The sequence below is a fragment of the Sarcophilus harrisii genome, chromosome 2, assembly GCF_902635505.1.
Source record: "Sarcophilus harrisii chromosome 2, mSarHar1.11, whole genome shotgun sequence".
NCBI lineage: Eukaryota > Metazoa > Chordata > Mammalia > Dasyuromorphia > Dasyuridae > Sarcophilus > Sarcophilus harrisii.
In genome coordinates, this window is record NC_045427.1 from 222924485 (window position 1) to 222949435 (window position 24951).

At 34.6% G+C, this 24951-nt stretch overlaps 1 protein-coding gene across 3 annotated transcripts in view; it reads left to right on the forward strand.

Annotated features, from left to right (window-relative positions):
• The first annotated feature begins 1730 nt into the window (after positions 1-1730).
• NCOA3 (nuclear receptor coactivator 3) overlaps positions 1731-24951 on the forward strand; it is a 201851-nt gene continuing 178630 nt past the window's right edge. For 2 of the 3 annotated variants that reach the window (XM_023494527.2, XM_003757705.4), the window contains exon 1: positions 1938-2169. The gene's annotated coding sequence lies outside the window, so the exon portion shown is untranslated. Of the gene's footprint in view, positions 1842-1937; positions 2170-24951 lie in introns of those variants that run through there. The other variant, XM_023494528.2, reaches the window with a different exon arrangement.

The following is a 24951-nucleotide window of genomic DNA, read 5'->3' on the forward strand; positions in this document are numbered from 1 at the left end:
TTATATTTCAAGAATATTCATACTAGCACTTTTTTTTATTGTATCAGAGAACTTGAAACTGAGGAGCTGCCTATCAGTTGAAGAAATTATAGCAAATGAAAGTAATAATAAAATATTCTTCTGAAAGAAAACAATGATTTCAGAAAAACATGGGAAAACAAATGAACTGATACAGAGTGAAATGAGCAGAAATAGTAGTACAAGTTATACAGTGATTATAACAAAGTAAAGAACAACATCTGAAGGATTCTTCAATGGTCACCTGAGAGTTTAGAAGAGCAATACTAAAATATAATTGGTCTACAAGAAATAATGAAAAGAATGAATTCAGAGAAGCATAGAAAAATAAGCAGAGGTAGGAGAAAAAGACATATAATGATTACATTATAAAGAAAAACAACATTGAAAGATCTAGGGATTCTGATCAATTCAGGGAATGGGGTGAGGGTGGGGGTGTTAACAGATCCTCTGTTTGAGAAGGCACCCAGATAGGGCGCCTCTATTTTCCATATAGCCGATCTCCTAGATTTCATGATCTCAACCACTTACTCCCCACCCCACTTTCTTCTAAAATCTTCATTACCAGAAATATTCTTTAGGTAGGGGATCAGTAAAGAATATACACAGAAATGAGCAATGGTGGTGCATAGTTTATGACGCCAGTTGCCACAGCACTCAGGCTGGGGATCTCTTGGACTTTAGAGTTGTAAGCTCAGTGGACTAAACCTATCAGGTGTACAACAGTGTGGTGTTGATATGGTGAGCTCCTGAAATCGGGGCACCAGGTTGCCTAAGGAGGTTGGTGTAGGCTGGAAATGGAGCTAGTCAAAGCTAACAGGATGTCAGGTGAGTAGTCTTTGCACTTACAATAGGAGAGATGAGTGGAGGAGAAGGGAATCACAGAATCTTAAAAAAGAAAATGAAACAACAAAAAGGTATCAATTAAAACATAAAATAATCATTTCTAAGAACCTGTGATGGAACTAGTCTGGAGAAAACTTACAAGATTTAATTACACTCAATCACAAACACACACACACACACACATGCGCACATATATACAAACAACTTCCTAGACTGTTATTTTTCAGTACTATTGGACTCCTTGTGTCCTGGTGGATGATACTGTTCATGGGGTTTTCTTGGCAAGGTGTCTGAAGTAGTTTATCTTTTCCTTCTCCGGTGAGACAAAGAGATTAAATGATTTGTCTATTGTCTATTGTCTAAATGATTGTCTAATAAAACTAATAAGTGTCTGAGTCCAAATGTAAACTCAAGTCTTCTTGACCCCAACCAAGCCCGGCACTCTATCCATTGATTCATCTACCTGCTCCAAAGAGGACATTGCCCAAAGTGGAATGGGCTGTCTTATTGGCTATGGGTCTTCTGCGACCATTAGAATACTTTTAGAGGATATTGTTTTGGAGATAATTGTTTAAGGGACTCCTGATCAAGAACAGAATAGAAGGGATCCCTGATCAAGTACAGGTTGGTTTACATACTCTATAATATCCCTTTCAGTCTTGACATTCTGTGGATTTCTAAGGTCTCTCCAACTTCTAAATCCTATCATTCCCAAATGCTTCTGATATCTAAGCACAAAGCAGGGATGCCTTGGAAAAGACAACCTGGGACTAAAAGGACCTCAAGGCTGGCTCCCTGGGCGCAGGGTCCTCTGGGATCTGTAGTGCGGGGCGGGGTCCGGGGACTACATCTCCCAGTGGTCCCCGCGCCGCGGCCGGAGCACCAGCTTCAGCCGCCTGTTCCTCGGCGGTGCTGGTGGCGCTCGGGGGGCGAGTTTCCTATTTAAATCCGACCAGCGACGAAGATGGCGGCGGGCGGTGAGTGGAGATAAAGGAGGAGGAGGAGGAGGCGGAGGCGGCGACGGAAAACGGGGCGGGGGCGAAGGGTTGAGGGAGGAGGAGGACGAGAAAAAGGAGGAGGAGGAGGAGGAGGAGGAGGGCGAGGGCGAGCCCTGCCGCTGGTGTCCCCGCGCCTTCGCCCCTCGGAGCGCCCCGAACCTCGGCAGGGAGGGGGTCCTCTGTGTGTGTGTGGGGTGGGGGCGCGCCCGCGCTGCCGGGACTGCTGAGGCGGATTGACCCCCGCCGGGAGGAGGAATCGAGGCGCCGACGGGCGGACAGACGGACTCACTGACGGGCGGGAGCAGAGGTACGGGGCTGTCTCGGGCCGGGGGCGTCCGGGAGCTGCGCGAGGGGCCGCGGGGCGCGCGCGCGGGGGCCGGGGGGACGCTCCTTCCCCTCTCCTCAAAGTTTATTTTGCCCCTACCTTTTCCGGGCTCGGCCACTTAGAAAACAGCAGTTCCCTCAAAGGGAAGGCGAGGAAAACCCCAACAAACCTGTTGGGGCTGCTGTGCTCTACCCCCCCCAAACCCATCCCCAAACATTTTGCGCTCAAGCGGCTTCTAGAACAATTTTCTCCCCGTCAAGTCATCCCTGGAAAGGTGGGTCCCTGGTTAATAAGGGAAGGAAAAGAAGCGCCCAGATAAGTCCAAGTGAAATTTGGGCTTTTGGCCATAATTCTCCGTCTTCTCGGACTCACAAAGGTTAAAAGTTTGGTTTTAATGATTAAACACACCGGGGCTTTTTTCGTTCACTCCTGTTTTCTTTTCAAGAAGCTATTTCTAGTTCATTATAGGCGACGTTGTAGAGTGACGAAGTTGTTCAAGATGAAGAGGGAGGGGGGAAAAAAGAAAAGTATTGAGTTTGTGATAGAATACTCATGAAGTTACCCGGGGATTCTTTCCTCAGTTAAACCCTCTCTGGCTTTCTCACTTTGCTCTCCTTTTATTGAGGGAAATTATGCATTTTTGAGCTGCACTTCAAACCAACCTGTTTTTGTGACTAACCTCGTACTGTAAGAAAATGGGAAGGCAAAATACCAGCTGTCTCGCTGCATTGGTTTCAAATGGAGTTGAATGAGATGAGGCCAGTGGTAGTATTGAGCAAGATTCTTGAGACTCTTTCATTAAGAAGACTAAATGCACAGTTCTTATTAAACCGAATATTTACTGCAAAGACTGAAGTGTTCATTGAAACACTTATTTAAGTTAGAGAATAATTTTTAAAGAAAGCATCCATTTTAAAGAAACCATCCAGTGTATACATAGATAACACAACATATTTTGGTTAAAAAACCTGTAAGTTTTTGGACAGTTTGTTGGATTTGGAAATATCTTGTTATTTTGCACTGCTTATTTAAAGTCTTTCTATGAACATTCTGTTAAATACATAGGTAAAGCAAAAAAATAAAATGAAGAGGGAGGAAAACATAATTAGGAATCTTGTATTTTGAATGATTTAAAAAAAAAATTGGCAGTAATCTACAAAAGAGCTTCCAAAATTTCCATCCGTCTTCTAATTTTGTAATCGGTTTATGGAGAAATACAATTTGTGGGGCTTCAGGAGGGTGAAGACACCCTGCCAGTGCCCATTGTTTGTGTGTAAGATGAACCCTCTGTTGGTAACATGTAAAATGATATTGAACACTATACTCTCCCTGACACAGCGGGCTGCTTCAGGTCCTGCATTTAAATGAGCAGTAATCTAGGTTGTCCTGATCCTAAGTGATCAAATATTTTGTATTATGTTTATGGAAAAAATGACTTAATTGGCAATAATCAAATAAAAAATTAATACAACTTCCTACTTAACAGAGCACAAGATAAGAAGGAGGTGACGATTATAGAATACAGATAAGATTTCTGGGATAGATGTGTTAGGAAAAAACTTGTTTCAAGCATTCCTTAACAACAGTCCTTGAAAATGCAAAATAATTCAAGAAAAATATAATTTTGTATCGGTGGACTCCTGAGTTCTGATACACAAACCTCTTATTTTGTGTATTTCAGATTCTGAAACTGTTGCATTATAAATCTGATACAGATTGAAAATTCATTTTCAACAAGTTTATCACAATGAATAGAACTTGGAAGGGTATAAACATGTTTATATAAACAAAAATTATATGGTATCTATTTTCAGTAGCTTGGAAATGAGTATATCAAGAATGGTTTTCCGGAGTTGTGTTTTTGTGTAGGAGATAACAGTACTATTTCATGCTGCTAAGACTTACTCTTCCCCAACCCCTCTCAAGAAAAAAACCCCAAATCCCATTCAGCACCCCTAACCCCCATCTCCTCTCACAAATAAACCCTCACTGGTAGATTTGAGTTTAAATAAATGTGAGGTGATCACTTTTTCTTAGGTGATGTTTTGATGCGAAAGTTAACTACTCAAGTAGTTATTTTCAAGGGCTTCACTTGGATTAACAGGGTGTATACTTAATTAGAGATTTGAAATAGGCATTCTTATAGAGTAAGATGTCAAGAACTTTGCTTAGTGTTAAGACAAGGTTTTAAAATTTTATCCACCTACTTTTAGAATTTTGTCCTTTTGATTTACGACCATTAAATTTTGGATAAGTTATTTAAAAGGATCTCCTTGTTTGTTCATTTTCAGTCTGCATAATAAGGCAAGCTAAAAACTCTTTTTGACTTGACCACAATTCAAAGTGAAGGTAATGCTTTTATTTAGTTATCTCCAATGTTATTAGGACTGAATGATTTTAAACCTTATTCAGAGCATTTGTAAATGCTCTTTTTAAGAACTTTTTGTTTGTTGCAGATTTAAACTAAATATCACTTCCAATGGCTATTTGACGAAAGAGCAAAACTACTACCATTTAGTACAATTGTTAGTTTGTTAATAAGCTGTCTAGGACTGGAAAAGCAAGAGTTGTTGAACAAGATTGAAGGTGTACTCCTTAGATGTAGGCCTTAACATTGGATCTACTGTTACCTGTTATTAGTTTGAGCTTACTTTTGTGTTATACTATCCAGTGTTTCCTCTGTTTTCTGTGATGTTAAAAGGTCTAGTGTTTTGAGCAGAGAGGACTCAGGAGTAAGAATGATTTTTTTTCCTTCCTCTGTGCAATAGATGATAGGAGTAATAATCCTAATTCTCAGAGAAGGGGAAAGCTGTGTTAGAGTTTGCAGTTTATTCGTTTTCTATTTTATAAAATTATTTAAAAAAATCAAAAATTATTTGATCTGCAAAAATTAATTTGTATTACTTTTGCCCAATCTTGTGATTGGGCATAGCATTGTTTATTGTAAATCTTTTCTGTAGTTAATTGTGGCTCTTTGCCTTTGCTGGAAGTAACTAATGGCTTTTTTATTTAACATAACTCTCTCTTAGAAGTTCTTTCTTAAATTTTCAATAAATGAGATTCTTAATCTAACTTTAATTTCAGTACACTAACAAATGATAGAATTGATTTTAATTTATTCTTCCTTCTCTTCCTTTTGGTGGAGATGTTAAATGAGCAGTGAAAGGGCCAAAAGATTCCCAGCAGGAGTAGAGAGAACAGGCAGTGGCTAAGAGGCTGGCTCATCCACAAACTAGATAATCTGATTCCAGATAATTGAGAGTTGTGACCCCATTTGATCTTTCTCAGTACTAACTCAGTTCCCTAGCTATCTTCCTGCCCAGGCCAGTTTATGATGGGTCAGTAATAAACGTTTGTTTTATTCTCACTAGTGCCAACTTTGTAGCCTAGAGGCAGTAGAAGTAGTGTGGTGAGCTGGCTGGCAAGCAGGTTTTGTCTAAAAACAAACAAACAAAAATAAAACCCTAAGCAAAACTTTTAATTGCTTCTAGCCAGTGTCCATATAACTTTTTCTCCTACCTTGCACCTTGATTTTTTGTCTTACCCCCTAAAAACTTTCTTCTTCCTCCCTGAAATTTAAGAACACACCTAATAGTATATGATCATGGGGTGGTCAGAATTTTTCTAAATCTCAATATTCTCTTCTGTAAAATGATTAATGATATTTACTTTATTTACTTCACTGAGTCAGGTATTTTGGAATTCAAAATATATAGAAAGGAGGTGAAGGATTAAGCTGACATTTATGATTATGAAATATTTAATTTTCATTGCTTAGAGACTTTTGATGAATATTTTGAAGCCCTAGTCTTTGAAAACTCTTTAGGATATATTCCCAGATCTTCTAAAGTTAACTTTTGATTAAACATATTAATGAAGGTGAGATAGCATTAAGTTGGATAATACAAAACAATATATAATCTACTCTTCCCCTGGGTTTTACTGTTGTTGGTATTGAGTAGAAGTGCTAAATTGTTGGGTGGGTGATGAAAATACTCAGATTTGAGGATAATCCTCAATTAGTTTAAATCTCAAATGGGTAATTGAAAACTGAGAATACAGGTTAATCCTCATTATAACAAAGTTCAAGGGACTATCCAAATAATTTTGTTGTTTGACTTTAATATTCCTTGACATAAGTAGGTTAATGGTTGAAATGTTACTGTTAACAAAATACTAAGATTTTTAAAAATGTTCTTTTTAAATAAGTATGAAATGGTTGAGTTAACTGTGAGATTTTATTTCTCCATTTAAAAAAAAGAAAATAATTGCTATGGCCTTTTAAATGGCCTGGAAATCTTACTATACTGGGCCAGTAGCTATTTATTCTTACTGCTAATTTCTATTTGTGCCTTGTTTAATTTATTTTTAAAAATTTTGTTGCCAGTGAATTCATTAGCAAAGGTGATTTTAAACTACTCCCTCAATTGTATGAGGAACCATTCCGAAGACTTTGTATTTACTGCTGATTTCTTATTTTTGACCCTTTAGTGTTTTTTTTTTCCTTGGCCTGGTAGGTTGTGAAGAGACAGACATGTTCTTAAAGCTAACATTTGTTTAAAGAGTATTAATAAGTTACATTTCCTATTGCAGCTTTGTATAGGTTGAGACTTTATCCCTTTAGGATCTTAGTTTGATTTTATATATATATATATATATATAAAGAAGTAGTGGCAATTTGCATAATTAGATTATAAAGACATTTTACAAACTTCCTTCATTTAAATTAAGCATATGAGAAGAATATTATTCTCCTCCTTGGGTAGCTGTAGTTACACTTTCTTTTGGACTCCCTACTTTTAGAATGAAGGTCTCCATCTTTAAGGTTGGCATTTTTAGTTTGCCTTGGCAATTGTGATTGGACACAGCATTTTGACAGGCTATTTTAGAAGTCATTCTTTTAAATAGATGTTCCATGAAGGAGGGAAAATCTGAAAGAGGGAATTTCAAAGCATCACAAGACTGTTTTGAAAGTTCTCAAGTCTTGAAGAATAATGGCTAAGCTGTAGGCAGGAAGCCTGCAGTTGTATTGTGGTATTGTTCCTCCTTCTCATGCATTTGAGGACATTAGAACAAAAAAGGAGAGAAGTGAGGATGAAAAAAGGAATTTTAGCAAAAAAGGAGGAAAAACTGAGCAGATATTTTGAAAACTCTTAACTGAAACAAAACTTAATTTTTCTTTTGAGGGTAGTAGAAAAAGTTGTTTAATAAACAATAGTTTACATTTCATACAGTTGACATATTTGAATTAATTAAAATTATTCAAGGAAAGAGCATAATCTTTATACCTCAAAAGAAATGTTCATGTACAGTACACGAAGGTAGTAAACTGGCTTCTTTTTCTTATTTTTTTATACTTTCAAAACTTCATCTGGGCAATTTTTTTTTTTTTTTTTTTTTTTTTTTTGCAAAAGTCTGGAATTACATATCAGCTTTGGACAAATCATTTTGCTCTGAACTCTAGTGAAGATCATATCTTCTCCAGGGTGTTTTAATACAGGTAATTGAAGGTATAGTGAAAACAGAATTAGCTTGGATTCTGATTCTGTTTGTGATCTGATGTGTGACTTTGGACAAATCATTTTTCAGGACCTCATCTTTCCCATTTGTAAAATATGAGGCCTTTAAGGCTCTTCTACCTCTGAAATAGTTTGTACCTAAGAAGACCAGTGAGTATTGTGCCTTTTGTTGTAGTTCTGTTAGCCAAACACTGAGTGAGCTAAAAGCTGTTTACACTAGACAATGGGATGATGCTATATGCTAGTTCCCATGCTGATTCGGCATAAAAAGTTTGGTGACAAGCTAGCCTGTGAATTAACTCTTAAAAGTGCCATTTACACTTTTACATAACTAGTATATTTATGGTCTCTTGTTGTGGGTCCAAGAAAAATCATAGCAATATGTCCTTTAAAAACTGATAGTAAATTTGTGGTCATTGTTAAATTTATTCATTAAAGTGAATTGTTCCCCCCTCTTTGTTTTTTTTTTTTTGTTTTTTTTTTTTTTGCATGAAAGAATGGCTTATTTTACATATTGCTTATTAAGAATTTTATTTGTAAATTATTCATACATTTCAGAAACTTTTAAAATAGGAAAGTATATTTAAGTCCTTTACTTTTTCTGTCCCTTATTAGGTTTGCTAAACCTTGCAGAGTAGAGGGGGCACCTTCATTTTGTTTTAGGGCCAAACCTTAACTCTAGTCTAACCCTGTGCAGACTCAGGGTTGAAAATTTGAACAAGTATGCCTGGATGGGCTTGGGGAAATAGGGAGTCATTAATGAGAAAAATAACTCAAGACACCTATCTTTTCCACTGAAGGTATGGGGTAGCTTAAGTGTATCATCTTCATATGATATGGAGTGCTAGGATACTAGCAAACTAATAATTTTATCAGGAGTTAAGGTCTGTGGGATGACATGTAATATAATGAGAATTCAGTTAGGTAAATGACTGTTCTCCAGGTACTTTGTCTCTATCCTCAGTCACACACTTGGTCCACGGCAGTTTCATTTGGGTCTTCAATATATAGGTTAAGAATGAGGTCTGAGTTCATCATTCTTCTTCCATCTCTTCAAAAGCAGTCCCCTTGTCTGTGTATCCTATTCTTGTTCTTGGGGTTTTATTTAACTTTTTCCCCCATTACCAAGTTCATTTAATTGTCATTCAGCAAGTTTATTAAACACCTCTTTTGTGTGAGTTGTGGGGAAAAATATAGACATGGCCTCTGTATTGCTCTTACTAGTCTAAAAGAAAGACAATTACTTCAGTTTGTTTCATTGGACAGTAAAGGCTGCTGTGTGCAAGGCATTATTCTGGGCACTAAAATACATAAGGCAAAAAATTCCTCATGATTGTCCACAAAGTCCACATTTTACTGGGAATATTCATTTAAATGACAACAGTGAATTTTGAGGAAAGAAAGAGCACTTTCAACTTGTAGATCCAAAAGATATGTATTGGCAGGTGAGATAATATTACAGATGGATGTATTGATGTCCTGTGAGTAATATAAATTTTTTTTGCTGAATGTTACAGATGGGTAAATGCTACCCATCTGTAGGTGATTAGAAGAAAAAGTTGGGAAGGACTACAGAAATTCACAATCTTATGAGAGAAATAAGATGAAAACATCTATATTCAAAAAAGCTCTGAATAGGATAAATTGGAATTAATTGATCTAGAGAAGGAAGTGACATTAAGGGGGATTGACAAAGGCTTCTTGTAAAGGGTGAGATATTAGCTAGGAACTTGGAGGTAGCTAGGAAAGGGAAGAGGTGGAGAGGAGGGGATAGTACTCTAAGTTAGGGAAAATGTCTGGAGACTGGAAATGGAAAATATCCAGTTCAAGCAACATCTAAGACTAATGACACTGGATCATAGAGTAAATGGAGTAGGAAAAGAGGTATTAGGAGGAAGAAGACTAGAAAGGTCAAAGGAGACCAGGTTATGGAAGGCTTTTAAAAGCCAGGCAGGATTTTATATGTCTGGAAGTGATAGGAAGTTTAAATAGAGAGCGTAACATGGTCAGACCTATATTTTAGGAAAATTAATTAGATAGTTGACTGAAGGATGCTATGGAATGGGGAGAGACTCTCTACAGGAAGATCACCTAGAAGGCTATTGCAATAGTCTTAAGATTGAGGTGATAAGGACCTGCACTGTGGTGGAGACAGCAAAAGATAGAAGGAGATGTGTGCAAGAGATGATATGGTAGTAGAATGGACTGACCTTGTCACTAGATTGATTATGGGGAAAGAATGGGAGGATGAGGGTGAGGTAAAAGTTCAAAGTCTCACCTTGGTTGTGAGCCTATGTGCAGGAAGGAGGGTAATATCTTCAACTGTAATAGGAAAGTTTAAAAGTGGAGAGTTTTTTTTGGCAACATAAGGAATTGTTTGAATCACATTTAACATGTCTATTTGGGATGTCCATTTTGAGTATCCAAAAGGCAGTTGAAGATCTAAATCTGGACATTAGGAGAGTGGTTAAGGTTAATTGAGACCTGAAGGAACCTTGGAAACTAAGAGTTGGAGGTGAGGACAGAGGCATTCTAAGCCTGGATATCTGCACAAAGACATGGACAGAGAGAAAATGGAATGTTATATATGAGGAATATAGAGTAGGCCAATATCAATAGATCATAAAATGCATGGAATGGATTAAAGTGTAAGAAGACTGGAAAGCTAGGATGGGCTCAGGTAACGGAGAGTTTTAAATATCAAACAAGAATTTATATTTGATCCTGGAAGTAATAGGGAATCACTGGAATTTGGGGTTGGAGGTTGGCGCTGCTGTGCTTTAGAAAAATTACTGAAAGTTGAGTCGTAGGTGGATTGTTGTTGGGAAGAGATATGAGGCAGAGAGACTGAGACTGTTATAGTAGTCAAGAGAGGTGATGAGTATGTGAATTAGTGTGGTTGTTGGCAGTTAAATGAGTGGTGAGGAAGGGGTCTTATTGTAAATGTATAAATATTGAGATTTAGCCACTGGTTATATATTTGACTTAAGGGGGGAGGAAGAGTCTAGGTTCTGACAACACCCATTGGAAGGATGGTGGTGCCTGTGAGAGAAATAGTGAAGTTTGGAAGAGGGAGGCAAGGTTTTTAGAGTGGAATTTTAAAGGAAGTATTAAAGTATTAAAACAATAAAAAAAAGTTCTTAAAGATTTTTGAGAATCTGGAAATGGTTTGTATTTTAGCATTGATAGTTCTCTATTCTCCCATGGCCAAACCTCTATGTGTATATCATTGATTTTAAACTATTTAGTCTTTTTAAAAGTCTTTGTCTTTTAATTAAAATTCATGGTGTGGAATATCCCTTCTTTTTATCCCTTTAATAAAAAGGGATCAATAAACTCTTATCTAGTTTCTCATGTATTTGTATAATGAAGAGCAAAAATTAACCAATATCATTTGTTTGGGCTAATCTTAACGAAGAACATATAGTGCTTCACCATCTAGCATATTAAATCTTATTTATTTATTTATTAAAGCTTTTTATTCCCCCCCCCTTTTTTTTATTATAGCTAAAACTTTTTATTTTTCAAAACATGTGTGTGGACAATTCTTCAACATTAACCCTTGCAAAACCTTGTTCCAATTTTCTCTCTCTTCCCCCATGCCCTCCTCTAGATGGCAGGTTGTCCAATATATGTTGAACATGATAGAAATATATGTTAAATTCAATTAGCATATTAAATCTTATGTGAAACATTCATAAGTATCTTCTCTTGACTTCAGACTAATAACCATCATATTTATTTTCATCACAATTTTATATTGAACAATCTCCTTTTTTGTTTTTTTTTGTTTTTCCCTTTTAGCTATTATACTAATGTGTACATTTTGAATGACAAAACTGTACCTTAAAGAGAAATGGAGGTCCTTTAGCAATGTTCTTCATATGTGGAACTTTAATTAAATGATTAGATTTTCAAATAGTCTAACTATTTCTGACTCTGCTTATTTAAAACCAAGTATCTCCAAAGAAACCAAAAAATAACTTCCAAACTTAATTCTAACTCCTTATATCCTTGATTATGGATGTTCATTTATTCATTTGTTACTTTAATGAATGATTTTATTTTGCCAGAATCCCAAAATTTTTTTGCAGCTTTAAAGACTTGGTTAAAACACACACACACACACACACACACACAAACACACACACACACACATGCATGCACAGTGGAAATTTCCAAGCTTAAAAAAAAATTGGTCCTGTTCTAATAACGGCTTTGCAGGAAGAAAGAAATATGAAAAAGAACCGCAGACGTTCTGGATGTCAGCCTGTGAAATTTTCCACTATTTCCTTTAATAACATGCAGGCATGCTTATGCTGCTGTTATTTCGGTCAAGCAGTTGCACTCTTGAGTGGAATTTGAGGCTATTCTATCAGTGGTAAGATGACATCTGGTCAGCTTTTTAGCAAACTATAGATAAATTTGTTTCCTAATGCATAATTTGATCTCTGGACCATGTGGCCATATATATGATAGTGAAATTCTACAATTATTAAAAATACATGATTTCAACATCTTAGTTGTTAAAATATTAATATTTTAGTAGCTTTTTCTGTAACAATCCTGTTATGTAGTAGAGACCAAATTTAATATTACAGTTCAACTCTAGTTGGGGAAGAACATTGGGCTTGGAGTTAGGAGACATCAACTCTTAGTCTTATCATGTGTTGGAATTATATCCTTGAGCAAGTCACTTGACTTCTGAACAGTGTTCCAGATATGCAACAAGGATGAACTTGGCATTGTACCCTTCAAGGGGGTTTTGAAAAGATCAGATTGGTTAATACATGTGCAGCTATTTGGGGTGGAGTAGTGCCTTTGCATTTACAATATTGTAATTGTGTATATAAGGGCAGCTAGATGGTGCAGTGGATAGAGTGCTAGTCTTGAATCTTATCAGGAAGAATTATCTTCTTGAGTTCAGATTTGATCACAGACACTAGCTATGTGATGCTGGGCAAGTTACATAACTGTTAGCCTCAGTTTCCTCATCTGTAAAATGATCTGGGGAAGAAAATGATAAATTTTTCCAGTATCTTTGTTAAGAAAATCCCCAAATGGGGTCATGAAGACAAAAAAAAAAAAAAAGACTGAACAGCAATCAAGAATCTTGTTTTCTTGGTTCTGTTTATTTGATTCAGTTCATGAAAGTTTTTTAAAATGAATTTTTATGGATGTATTTTTATTTATTTAAAAATTACATTTCATCTTTTTTAGTCAGCAAAGATCTGCCTTTTCACTTTTCTACTAACTGCTCTTGGTTAAGAACTAAAGCAAAATTATATCACAGACATGTATGATCATCAATATATTTTTTACACATTATCAAAATCTCTCCCAATGTATCATCCCATATAACAAATAATATTTTTAAAGAAATTAATAAAACTGTTCATTACGTTGAAAAAGTTTGAGATTGTGCAATATGTTATTTCTGCAAAAAGAGTGAGATGGCAGTGTCTTCTCATATCTTTTTTTGAAGCAATGTTCTTATGACATTCTCTTTTAAATGTTTTATGGTTGTTACTGGCTACATTGTACTTCTCTCCCTCCTTTTCCTGCTTCAATCTGCATCAGATAGTATCTTTCCATGCTTTTCTATTTTCTTAATATTTGTTATTAATTATTCCATTCCATTTACATACCACAGTTTGTTTAATTATTGTCCAATCAATGAGCATTTATAATACTTTATTTATAATACTTTATTTTTAATTCTTTTTTGTTACAAAAATTAAATTTATAAATGTTTTGGTGTATATGGTAACTTTTATCTTCTCAGTGACTTCCTTGGGTTTAGCAGTGGAATTTGTGGGTTTAATGAATGTAAGTATTTTAGTTTTTTTCTTCTTCTGATTTTAAATTGCTTTTCAGAATGCTCTATTTCATAGCTTTATCAACAAGATTCTAAGGGGCCTACATCTTCTAACATTTACTTCTAACATTCACTTCTTTTATTATCCTTTCCAATTTGGTATGAAATGAAACCTCAAGGTTGTTTTATTAGAGCATTTTCTTTTATTAGTGATTTGGAGGATTCTTGAATGTGGTTGTTAATAGTTTGCAGGTTTTTTCTTGATATTCCTCTTGAGTCTTTTGTATATCTTAAGTTTTCTGTGTGTCTTGAATATTTAATTCTATTATTTTCTCTTTTCTGGGAAATTAGATTAAAAAAAAAAAAAAGGTTTCCTTCATCCCTTAATCTGCTTTCCTTCTTATCTTAGATACAACAAATTTATTTGTGTAGAAGCTTTTTAAAATTTCATGTAATCAAAGCTGTATGTTTTATCTCTTGTAATCTATTTGTATTTTGTTTTTTTGAGAGAACATTTACCTATTCCTGTGATAAAAAATATATTGCTTCTCTTTTAATTTTTTTAATGCCATGTTACTAGTAATGTCACATTTATTTTGAATTTATTATTTTATATGTTGTTAGATGTTGATTTAAGCCTTTTGTTGTTGTTGTTGTTGAGGTAGTTGGGGATAAGTGACTTGCCTAGAGTTACATAGTAACTGTCAAAGACCCTATGTGAACTCAGGTCCTCCTCACTCCAGGGCCAGTGTTCTATTTAGTGCACCACTTAGCTGTCCCTAACCTAATTTTTGTTAGACTGATTTCTGTTTTGTTTTTTTAATTTTCCTGTCAGTTTTTATGAAATGAGTTCTTTCCTAAGTAACTTATATATCCTGATTTATTGAATACTAGGTTATTGAGTTATATTGTTTCTAGTTTTCCCTATGTAGTCTGTTCTACTGATCTCAATTTTTCAACCAATAAATTGTTTTGATGTCTGCTGCTTTAATAATATAATCTAAGGGCTGAAAATAGTTTTTTCCATATCCATCTTTTTTCATTCCTTTGATTTTCTAGATTTTTTGTTTCTCCAAATAAATTGTTATTTTTTGATTAAGTTTTGTTTAATAACAATTTGTTACTTTGATATGACATTAGAATTGTAAAAAAATCTTTGGTAGCATTATAATTTTTATTATTACTGATGTGGCTCAACCATGAACTCTTCCTCCAGCTATTTGTTATCCTTTATTTCTTTAAGGGACACTTTGTAATGGAATCTATGCAAGAATATTATATGGTTTGGTAGATTGATTCTTATATATTATGCATTTTATAGTTATTTTGAATGAGATTTCCCTTTCTATTATTGTTTCTTGGATTTTATATAGAAATACTTTTGATTTTTGTGGGCTGCCATTTTGAAATTATTGTCTTGATATCTTTGCTTATTCCTTAAGATTTTCTAACTAAACCACTATGTTACAAACAAGTAGTAATAGTTTTATTCCCTTTGCCTATCTCTGATTCTCATTGTTTCAACTATCATCTTTATGCAGATACTGCTTAGATTTATTTGTCTAGTCCTAATTTCTATTGCTAACCTCCAATCTCATCTTCAGATATCTTTTGGACAGTTCATAATAGATATTCCATTAACATATTAAATTCAGCATAACTAAAACTAAACTCATTTTTTCCTCAGCCCTTCCTTACTTAACTTCCATCACCCTTCCAGCCACTCAGGTGTCATCTTCAAATCCTTATTCTTACTCTCCATTTCCAATCAGTTGCCAATCTTATCATTTCTATCTTCACATGTCTTGTGTATGACATTGGCTTATCTATACTCTGACAGTGATATTACACTGGTGCAGGCCCTTGTCACTTTACTTCTGGTCTTTTGTATTGTTTGATGGTTGGTCTCCCTGCTTCAAGCCTTTCTTCAGTCCAGTCTATCTTCCATTCAGCTATCAAATTGATTTTTCTAAAGCATGAGTTTGATCATGTCACTCTCTTATTCAGTCAAATTCAGATGATCTCTATTATTTCTGAATCAAATATAAAATATAATATTTGACTTTTAAAGCCTTCTATAACCTGGCCCCTTCCTACATTTACAGTTTTCTTTTTCCTTATGCCATTCTTATACTTTATGATCCACAAACATTGGTTTCTCTGCTATTCCTCGAACTAGACACTCCCATCTATTGACTAAGCATTTTTTTTTATAAATTAAATTAAAAAAAAATGCAAAACCCCACCCTTTCTCTCTCCCATTTTGTCTCTCCTCAATTAAGAATGAAAGAAAAACAAATTTTTGATGCAAACACATATACTCAGTCAATAAACATTTTTAAAATGTCTTCTATGTGGTAAAAAATGCTAAACGAAACAAATATCTTCATTGGCTATTTCTAATAGGAAAAATAAATGTGAATGTATACATAGAAACATAAAGACACATACATGTATGTGTCTCATTCTGCATTTAGTTTCTCACTTTTCTATCAGAGGTTTGATAGCATGTTTAATAAGTTTTCTGAAATTATGGTTAATTATTTATATCGACCAGTTTCTAAGTCTTTCAGAGTGATTTGTCTCTACAGTATTGTCATTGTATACATTGTTCTTCCAATTCGGTTTACCTCATTCTATATCAGTTCATTCAAGTCTCCCTAAGTGTCTCCAAAACCACTCCCTTCATTTCTTACAGATCAACAATGTTCCCTGATATCCATATAGTATAACAGTTTCCCCAGTTGATAGGCACCCCTTCAGATCGCAATTCTTTGCCACTTCAAAGAGAGTTGTAAATAGTTTTTGTATATCCTTAGTTTGTTTTGCTTGAGACTAATCCCTCCCTTAATTTATCCTTTTTTCTCTTCTTCCCTCTGTCTTATTTCTTTGTCAAATGAAATGTACTTCTGTACTCAATTTATGTATATATCTATGTTCTTCCCTCTTTTGACCCATTCTAATGAGAGTGACTGAATATCAGATTCTTCTGTCCCCTTTTATCCTCCAAACGCTTTTGTCCTTGTTTAGGTAGACTTCTGCTTGTGGAGCTTGATAGTGTGAGATAAGTTCCCCTAACCTAGCTTTATTCTTCCTTTTCTCCTGCTTACCTCATCTTACTCCCCTCAGTTTCCCGTCCTCCCTTCTTCCCCTCCCCCCAGTCTTCCCTTGAGATCATCTAGAATAACAGAGCCATTCCTTGGCTTTCTATTTAATTAAAGTCCCTTTACTACTCCTGAAGATGATAGGCTTAGAGGAAACACGCATAATTTCCCCATGGTAGAATATAAGTGGTTTATCTTGTTTAGATGTTTATCATTGTTCATTCCTATTTACCTATTTTTCTTAACTCCTTTGTTTGTACTTCAGAGTTTTTCCTCAGCTGTGGTCTTTTTTTGTTATCTATATTTCATTAAAGCTACATTTTTTCCTTTCTAAGAATATGCTCAGTTTTGGGAGGTAAATTATTCTCTTACATAATCCTATAGCCTTTGCCTTCTGGAATATTGCATATATGAAACTCTGCTCCTTAGAGTCATGAGTTCGAAATTGCTTCTGATCCTTACTGTGGCTTCTCAATAATTGAATTATTTGTGATTGAATACAGTATTTTTTCTTTGACCAGGTAGCTCTGGTTTTGACTTTAACATGCTTGGCAGTTTTCATTTTGAAGTTTGTTTTGGGAAGTCATTTCTGGCCAGAGGGTGTTTCTAGTATACTGGACTTCTCTCCTTGTTTTCCTATGCTACCCTGAGGTAGAAAAATAAGTCATTGTTCTTTAGTCATTTTGTTATGTTCTACTCTTCATGACCCTGTTTAGATTGTTTTTTTTTTTTTTTTGGCAGAAATACTGGAGTGATTTTTTCATTTCCTTCTCTAGGTCATTTTACAGATGAGGAAACTGAGTTAAATGGAGGTAAGTGACTTGTGTAGGGTCTCATAGCTCATAAGTGTCTGAATTTGAATTTGAACTTGTGAAGGTGATTCTTCCTGATTTCAGGCCTGACACTCTATCCACTGTACCACCTATTTGCCCTAAAAAAATGACTCACTGATTTTTAAAAATTTCCTCATCAGTATTGGTCTGAGGCATTTTTTATATCTGTTTGGAGAAGGTTTTTTTTTTTTTTTTTTTGTGGGGGTGGTGGGGTGGAGGGAGCATGGCAGAGAGGAAGTGTTCACTGTACTTCTTAGTGATAGTCTCATTGGCTCCGGATTCTGGGTTTTTTTTACTTGCTGTTTTTCATGCTTGGTACTCTCTCTCCTTCCTCATATCTGCCATCTCTAGCTTACTTTAAATCTCAGCTAAAATTCTTCTGCAAGAAGCTTTTCCTTATCTTTTTCAGTGCTAATGCCTTCTCTGTCTTTAGCATTAAATTGTAAGCTTCTTTGGAGCTTTTACTTTAATTAGTGCTTGATACATAATAGCTTCTTAATAAATGCTTGTTAATTTAGCTTTAATTTCTTTCTCTTGTCTTGTTACTGTTGCTAGCATTTTTCTAGGGCTGTATAAAATGATTTTTAGGACCCTGGACATCTTTGCTTTACTCTTCTATTATTGGAAAAGCTTCTAGTGCATCCTCAGAAAGCAAGTAGTATTGCATTATTTTTCTAGCAATTGAAATCTTCATTGGGAGTCAGAAAGTTTGATATTGAGAGGTTATAGGTGTCGGGAATGTTTTGCAAACTCCAGTCTTACAAACAATATTGAAACAGTACAGGATTACTAAGGCAATTAAAAAAGTTATGACTGTTTTATCCATCTTTTAAAGAGTTAATTTTACAGTTGACAATTCTTTGTATGAAAGGGGATTATCCTTTCAAAAGGGATTTTAAGATTTACATATCTTTGTGAACATTCTGAAATCACCTTTTCACTAATTTCCTAGAATTTCGAAAATTGGAAGAGACCTTAAAGCCTAATTGTTGTTTTTATTATTTTCATGTAATATTTTATTTCCTCCCAGTTACAAGTGAAAACAATTTTTAACATTCATCCTTCCCTCAATTTCGACCAACATTTTTATATAGAAAGCATAAATTTAAATATACTTTATCTGGATTTTTTCCTATAGCACTAGGTAAAAGTTCTTAGATTTTTCTATCACTATCTTGTGGTTTAAAACTAGAAGTCTAATTTTAACACACAGTGGGATGACGTCCCTTTTAACTTTTGCTATTTCTCATAACCTTGGTCATACCGTCCTTCTTATCCTCTACCTTGACCCTAGAAAGTTTTTTTTTCTATCACTTTTCTTTTCCCTTCTGTCTTAAATGCCTGACATTTAAGAAACAGTAAGTTATGGTTGAAGCCTACTTTTCCAGACTTATGTCACATTGTTCCATTCATGGACTTTATATTCCATCCATACCGACCTAGTTGCTGTTTTGCTAATGTTGCCAATATTTTGTGTCTCCATATGCTCTCCCTCTCTCCCAACACTTTTTCTCTGATTTTCTTACTTTATCCTTAGGATGTATTCTTTCCTTTTTTCTCATCTCTTTTAATCCTCCACTTCAAATTGTGGTTCAAGTACCATTTCCTGATTATCTACTTAAAAGTTTGAGAAAACCTCAGATTATCTTATATATGCTTGTTTTGGAATATAAGGTCCTTGAAGGCAGGGGCTTTTTAATGTATGCTTATGCTTAGCACTGTGTCTTCCACATCGAATATGCTTTTTTTCATGTTTGTAGAATCGAATTTTTTGTTGTTGTTAGTAGTTTTCTTGGACTTTTACTCCTTCAGACATAGGCTTTGCTGCAGGCAGGCTGGTTTTGTGATGTTCTATAAACAAGGTTGTATTCATTTACCCCTCTATCCTTGCTTGTATTTTATTTGTCTGAGATAGCCTTCTTCAGCTATTCAAATCCTATTCATTTTTCAAGCCTAAATTTTACTTTCTTGGAACTCTAGACATGCTTTTTTATGAACTAATATAGTCTTTGCCTTTACTAATCAATTTTATACTCATATATTGTATGGTTTTTGTTTTTTCAATTTTCAGGATGTTTGTATTATCTCCTCTACTATCCCATAATCTCAGTAAAGAGCTTATATATCTTCATAATCTTATAGTCCTCAGCATAATGCTTAACTAAAATAAAGTGATTTTTCAATTAAAGAAATTTACTTATTGACTTGTAATTCAGAATTGAAAATGAGGTGGCAGTGTTTTAGCCTTCACAAACTCAGCTTGGTGCCAATATCAAAAAGAGGAAACAAGTGAATTGGCCACTTGGCCTGAACATTGACAGTGGGGGGCAGTAGCCTGGGTTGAACTGAATTCCCTTTAACTTTATTTTTTGATATGCACACATTATGAAGAGACTGTGAAAAGTCCTAAGCACTTTCCAAGCATGTTCCATGGGGAAGACATGAACACATGTTGCACAGAATGGGCAGGGATGGAATAGAGTGCAGTGTTCCGACTAAGCATTATCCTTAGCTCTACTGACACAAAAAAAGTTGAAGAGAACCACTGTCTTTAAAGAGTTCACAACTAAAGAGAGAGGCAATATGCAAATAGTAATATGTAAATGAGATTTATATAGGATGAGTTGGAAGTAACTCTGAAGGTAAAAGCATTTTGAGAGGCAGAAATTTGGAGGAAATTCCTTGAAATGAAATGAAAGATTCATTTGTCTATTTGATACCACTAGAGAATGAATTCTAGGTAGCTGAATTTTCTGGGTAGGTGTAGGTATCTTTTAAGCACAAAACACTTACATAACTAATTTGGATTTTTTTGAGGGGGGAATATAATATCCTGGTTAGCTTTCTGGAGGTCTTGGGACCAGCCTTCATTTCAGCAGAGTAATCACCACGAGAATAGCCAGAGATAAAGTCTAAATTCTTTATTATCTCCTTCACAGTCTGTCTCCTTCACTTGGGGCCTGGCTAGCTTTTTGGAGAGCCTTCAGAGGGGACTTGGATTCAGTGGAGAAATGAAAGAGAGCCACCAGGAGCCTGATCAAAGATGGAATGTTTCTAGTCCACTCCTTGTTAGCTCTTATATACTCTATTATAATTACATCATCGTAGGTGTGAATCTTATAAAATAGATGTCAATCTTGTAGAACTATATTAAGTACTAAGTACACGTACTAAACTAGAGAACTATTAAGCACCATGTTAAACTAGATAACTATTGTATTATAAATTCCTTTGAGTTAACACCTTGTTTCAAGTATGCTTCTCCAGAGTTCTGGCTCTCTACACGGGAAGGATTAGATGTTTTAAAATGTATCTTAGTACCACTCTGCTTCCTTAAACAAAATATTGTATTGGACAAAATCCCCTTGAAAAGAAAAAAATACAGAGGTTAAACTATACTGAAAAAAAGGATTGATTGTAGGTTGGGTTCAGGTTTTCTATGAACTACATTTTGAGAAAAAGGCATAGGGACTCTCTTGTGAGATAAAATGATGTCACTTTTTCTTCAATTGTACTTACTTTGCTGTAATGTTTTTGTTTTTCCTTTAGACTACTGAGAAGACTGTTTTTGTTCCTTAGACAAAATGAACCTTAAAAGTGAAGCCTTGAAAATGAAAAAGGAAACACAAAATGGTTTTGTGTTTGAGTCTTTTTTGTAGTTTTTTTGGGGGGTGGGAAGGTTGCTTTTGTAAAATAGCTCTGATTTTTTGTTGCTCAGTGTGTTTGTCTATAGTATTCTCTTTGCCCTCTTTTTATATGCTTTCTAATCTGTTCAGTTTTGGTAAATTGGTATCTAAATTTGTTAAAGCCATGGGGTTAAAGAAAGGTTTTTTTCATGATAATGGAAATAGTGGAAACCTGACCACAAGTACAACTTAGACTTTTTTTTTTTTGCTAAAATATTCCTTTGGGAGCCTACAATGTCATTGATAGAAATAGATATTTAAAACAACAACAACAACAACAAAAAGACTGTTTCCTCTTATGATTTATACAGTCTTATTTTCTCAAAATACCTGCCTTGCTTACTTTTTGGTTCTTTTTAGTCCTTTTCTCTCAGAAGAAGCTCTTTGGTTCTTAAATTGTCTTTACTAGGATTAAATAATTTTTTCCCCTCCACATCTTTTGACGGCTGGATCTCACATAGTCTCACATACAAAGAAATGTTCTTCTACCACTTTAAGAAGACTTGTGAGCCTTAGCTTGGGACTGGGCTTCTGGGCCACTTAGAATCAGTTTGCTCTGATGAGGATCATAGATTTAGAGCTGAAAGGAATTTTAGAGGTCATCTAGTCATCCTTATTTCACAGAAGGGGAAACAGGCCCAAAGAGAAATGATTTGGCCCCAGGTTACACAGAAGTGTCTGATCTAGGATTCTCACTGGAGTCCTTTAGCTCTAGATTCAGCATTATTGTTATTTTGAGGGAAGAGAAAGTGTGCTTCTTTTTACCTAATTGTTTTTCTTTAGTTATGACAACTTGGTTTTGTCCATTACACTCATCACAATGTTATTATGCCTCTCCCTAGTAACAATTGCTTCCCTGTAGAAATATTTCAAAAAGCAATGGATTTTCTCATCTTTGGTCTTAACATGCAATTGATAACATTTTCAGAAGCATTCACAATGAATTATTTTAATAAAGAATTACCTTGGTAAATCAAAAAAGATTAGAAAGGTAATTTCGAAACTGTGGATGTTGAATTCTACACTAAATTTTGACAAGATTTTGAGACATTTGTTATTAAAAAACAGAAAATATAGTTTGAATAATTTATGTTGGAGAAAATTTGCAAGTTTTAGCTTTTGTGGCATATAGTTAACTTTTATTGTATATTCAGATTTTATCTAGAATTATAAGAACTATTGGGAAAATGGCCGCCTTTTTTCAACTGTTAGAAAAAAATGATTTGTAAATAAAAACCAATAATAAAATGGTCACCACTTTAGAAATAGATGGTGCTTTTACTTAAAAAAATCCATAGGTGGTTTGAAAAAGTCATTGCTTCTACTTCTGAACGGCTAAATTGTATGCTCTGCCTCTTGTATTTTCTTCTCTTTCCAAATATTGACTTAGAATCTCAGAGAGCTGTTGGCTTTTTGGTTAGCTCATTGTTACAGCGGTCAGCCAGGGTGTTCATTATGTGGTTGTTTAGTGATTATGTTTTCTATTTAGTAAGAAGTCTTCTTTGGTTATTCGTTGTGATGTGATTTTTTTCTTTTAGAGTCAAGGAAATGTATATGGTAGAAATTAAAACTTGATTTTTATTCATAGATTAGCTATTTTATTAAAAGTGCATATTTTGGGGCAGCTGGATGGCACAGTGGTTAGAGCACCAGCCTTGAAGTCAGGAGGACCTGAATTCAAATCTGGTCTCTGACACTTTAACACTTCCTAGCTGTGTGACCCTAGGCAAGTTACTTAACCCCAATTGCCTCAGCAAAATAAATAAATAAATAAAATAGTGTATTATTTTCCCCTCTGGTTCTTTACTTGATGCTATATTAATCGATAGCCTTCAAAGTGAGGAAGACCACTGTCTTTTCCCCTTATGTATGTTTTATTGATGCCTTTCCCCCCATATTAGTTATTTCTAATGACTGATTTTACTTTCCCTTTTCTTCATTGGAGGGGGGGGGAGTCCTTTATAAGAAAGAATAACCAAGCAAAAGTAATGAATATATTAACTATATCTGATAATATATACACCAGGGCTTCTTAAACTTTTTCCACGCATTCCTTTTTGTCCAAGAAATTTTGACGTAAGATATTTATATCTATATATCTCTATATAATAGACATACAAATCAAGCATTTACTTATAATAAATTTTACTTTTGTTAGCTCCTGCATTCAATTACAGTGAACCATAGTTTAAGAAGCTGGGATATATACAGTAAAATACCCTGCTGTTCCTCCTGCTCCCTTTATTATCTTTTTCTTCCCTTAATCATTATTGAATTTTTACTTGATTAGAGTTTGTCATCATTAGTCCTTTGGAATTGTGGTTGGTCATTACTCTGATTTAGAGTCCTTAAGTTTTGTATTATTGTTATCTTTATTGTTTGGATGATATAGATTGTTCTTCTTGTTCAGATAATTCACTTTGTATCAGTTCACAAAAATAATCTTTCTAGGTTTCTCTAAAAACATCCTCTTCATTTTCTTTCTGCACAGTAGTATTCATCACATTTATATATTGTAATTTATTTATTTCCCAAAAGATACCCGATACATTTCTATATGCAAACTCAAAAGGAACCACAAATATTTTTATACAGCTTTAGTTTGTTTTGCTCAAGATTAATCCCTCTCCATTTTCCTTCCTAATGCCCCCTTTTCTCCTCTCTCCGTATTTTCTTTTTTGATTGAAATGTATTTTTGTGCCGTGTGTGTGTGTGTGTGTGTGTGTGTGTGTGTATTCTTCCCCCCTTTACCCCGTTTAGATGAGAGTGAGGTTTAAATGTCAGCTATTCCTCGCCCAACATGTCTTCCATTTTTGTACAGACTTCTATATTTATACTGATTATATGATATCATTTTCCTTAATTTTGTTTTCCCTCTTTACTGTCACTCCTTCCATTTTCCCCCAATACCTCCAATGTATTATCCTCCCTTCTCTTTCCATTCTTCTCAAAAAAATCCAGGCATCATAGAACTGCTCCCAAGGCTTTTCTAATTAGACTCTCTTTAAGAAATCTGATGAGAGAATTTAAAGGGGGCACATTTATCATCTCCTCAAATTAGAATGTATGAAGTTTATCCTCTTTTTGGTCAGTTATCAATTTGTTCATATTTACCTTTTTGTGTTTCTCAACTCCTGTATTTGTACTTAAGAATTTCTACTTAGCTATGTTTTTTTTTTTTTTTTTTAATTTTATTTAGAATGCTTAGAAGTCCCCTGTTTCATTAAAAGGTACATTTTTTCCCTAGAAGAATTGAGCTCATTTTTTTCTGGATAAGGTTGACTGTATTCCTATATCCATTGCCTTTTGGAATATTGTATTGAAAATTCTCTTCTTTATTTTGCAAAATTACATATGATCTTGACTGTGCCTCTCAATACTTAAAGTCTTTTATTTTTGACTGCTGCATTATTTTTTTCTTTGACTATATTGTAATGTTCCTGTCCATTTTATTTTGGGGTTTGTTTCAGGAGGTTACCTATGGATTCTTTTTACCTTGCCTTCTAGTTTTATGATTTGGGCCATTTTCCCTTATGATCTCTTTTTTGGAGGAGTCAGGTTTTTTTAAATGATATTTTACTTTCTCAATTACATGTAAAAGCAGTTTTTTTTACCTTAGTTTTAAAAAATTTTCTTCCAAATTCTTTTCCTCCCTCCTTGCATTTTCTGTTTTCCTTATTATTCTCTAGAAGTTTGTGCAATCATGTAAAATATTTCCATATTAGTCATGTTGTAAAAGGGAAAAAAATTGCAAAAAACAAAATGAAAATATGCTTAGATCTATAGTTAGACTCTCTCTTTCTT